The 2691-nt window shown below is 39.5% G+C and overlaps 1 pseudogene; it reads right to left on the bottom strand.

Moving 5' to 3' along the window:
- Nucleotides 1–1399: 1399 nt before the first annotated feature.
- Nucleotides 1400–1551, bottom strand: LOC142355924 (5.8S ribosomal RNA; annotated as a pseudogene).
- Nucleotides 1552–2691: the final 1140 nt, after the last annotated feature.

Here is a 2691-nt window from a genome sequence, read left to right as displayed (position 1 = left end):
TGAAAATTAACGAAACTTCGTTACAAACGTTCACATGTTGATGTTTCCGCTTTCGCGTACTCGAAACAACATAATACTAGTCTTTGTAATTTAGTTTCATAATTTCAACTGTTCTCATGCAGAATTTTTGCTCATTCTTATCCCAAATTTTGACCTGGCTACTAGTTACACTCCTTGTACTTATTGCAAAATGACCACAAATTTCAACAGCTTTCACATGTTGCTGTTTCGGCTTTCGCTTACTACAGTCAACATAATACTCGTTGCAAAATAAGTGCTCGGCATCTGCAATTTTCCAAAGACGAAGTTTCGCCAGTTCAATTTTCGCTCGCCAATTATGGCTACTAATTCACACGGTACTGAGCTCAACAACATTAAATTTGTTCAGCAAGACTTTCACATGTTGATGTTTTGGCTTTCGCCTACTAGAAGCAACATAATACTCGTCTTGTTAGCTCATTCAATGAGAATAGCTTTTCCCGTTGAGAATTTTTGCCTTCAATTGGCGTTGTAGTGAGTTTGGCTACTCAGATCACCAAATACTTGTGACAATTCGAACCAGAAATGTTTTCAATTTTCACATGCTGATATTTCGGATTCAACCTACTAGAAGCAGCATAATACTTGTATTCAACAATTTCTGTATCAAATCCCAGTTTTCTCTGGTGCATCTTTGCCAAACTATTCCAAACTGCCTGAGTCTGAATACCAATTACAGGTACTAGTAAATGCACGTTACTAAGGACTATATAGTTCTAGGTTACTGTACACAACGACGTTCACATGTTGATGTTTCAGCTGCCGCTTACTAGAAACAACATAATACTTATCGTGCATACCTTTCCATAACTTGTCCTTTTCAGATGCATTAGTTTCCCTTTGTCTTGGCTTCTACAGTCAGACTGGCTACTAGTAACAGCACAGTACTAATCACATATCGTTCTACAGTTTGCAGACAACTTTCACATGTTGATGTTTCAGCTTTCGCCTACTAGAAACAACATAATACTCGCTGTATACATTTGTAGTTCTCTATGTAACTTTCATGTGAAGAAGTTTCGCCAGTCTTTTTGACTGTCTCAAATCTGAGTCATGCTTAGGCTACTAGTTGCTTCATAGTACTTATCGCCTCGAGATCATTGAACAAAACTTGATTTTCACATGTTGCTGTTTCAGCTTCCGCTTACTAGAAACAACATAATACTAGTCTCATTAAGTTCCGTCTCTTTGCAATTTTCTTATGAAGAAAATTCGCCATCACAATGACTCCAGCAGTTCTTGATCAAGGAATGCAATCATTGATCAGAATGCTATTATTTGAATCGGTTCTGCTTTAAGTGTTCCAATTTTATTGGAAGCACCAACAATAGAACATCAATGTGTTCAATCGAGAGTTATATAACCCTGAATCGGACGCAGTCAACAGCCGAAGCCGAGACCGCCTTTTGCGTTAGAGAGGTCGGTAAACAAATCTTGCGATTCATACCGAATTAACACATATAGCTGTGCTCCTCTTCGTAAAGCGAGCCAAGTGATCCCCTGTTGAAGGATGTATTTGGACCAATCTAGTAGCATTTGGTTTCCAACAAGCTCTCCCAAGTTAGCTTACTTATTGGGCTTTTCAACCAATTCGGTTGGCTACAAGCATCATCAAAGTACTAGCCACAGTTTGATCGCAAAATTCTACGACTTTCACATGTTGATGTTTCGGCTTGCGCTTAGCCTACTATAAGCAACATAATACTAGTCATATCATAGAGCGTGATCAGCTTGTGACGTTCTCATGATGAAGTTTCACCAACAGTGTCTCACTTCGAGCTTAAATCCAGCTACTAGTAACTACACAGTACTGACTGCAACGATAACTTTTATCTATACCTTTCACATGCTGCGCTTTCGGCCAGGGCCTACTAACGTCAACATAATACTCGATATAAACTTTTGTTCATGATGCAGCTTCCCCATGCAGAAGTTTCGCCTTCAAATGCTCTCTTGGCCATATGACGTAAGAAAAGGTTACTAGTAACATCACAGTACTAGCCACAGTTTGATTGCAAAATTCTACGACTTTCACATGTTGATGTTTCGGCTTGCGCTTAGCCTACTAGAAGCAACATAATACTAGTCATATCATAGAGCGTGATCAGCTTGTGACGTTCTCATGATGAAGTTTCACCAACAGTGTCTCATTTCGAGCTTAAATCCAGCTACTAGTAACTACACAGTACTGACTGCAACGCTAACTTTTATCTATACCTTTCACATGCTGCGCTTTCGGCCAGGGCCTACTAACGTCAACATAATACTCGATATAAACTTTTGTTCATGATGCAGCTTCCCCATGCAGAAGTTTCGCCTTCAAATGCTCTCTTGGCCATATGACGTAACACAAGGTTACTAGTAACATCACAGTACTAGCCACAATTTGATCGCAAAATTCTACGACTTTCACATGTTGATGTTTCGGCTTGCGCTTAGCCTACTAGAAGCAACATAATACTAGTCATATCATGGAGCGTGATCAGCTTGTGACGTTCTCATGATGAAGTTTCACCAACAGTGTCTCATTTCGAGCTTAAATCCAGCTACTAGTAACTACACAGTACTGACTGCAACGATAACTTTTATCTATACCTTTCACATGCTGCGCTTTCGGCCAGGGCCTACTAATGTCAACATAATACTCGATAT

This window comes from Convolutriloba macropyga, unplaced genomic scaffold, assembly GCF_964194025.1.
Source record: "Convolutriloba macropyga unplaced genomic scaffold, txConMacr16.3 SCAFFOLD_2231, whole genome shotgun sequence".
Lineage (NCBI taxonomy): Eukaryota > Metazoa > Xenacoelomorpha > Acoela > Convolutidae > Convolutriloba > Convolutriloba macropyga.
Note: the sequence above shows the minus strand (reverse complement) of the source record. Positions and strands in the feature narration are given on the sequence as shown.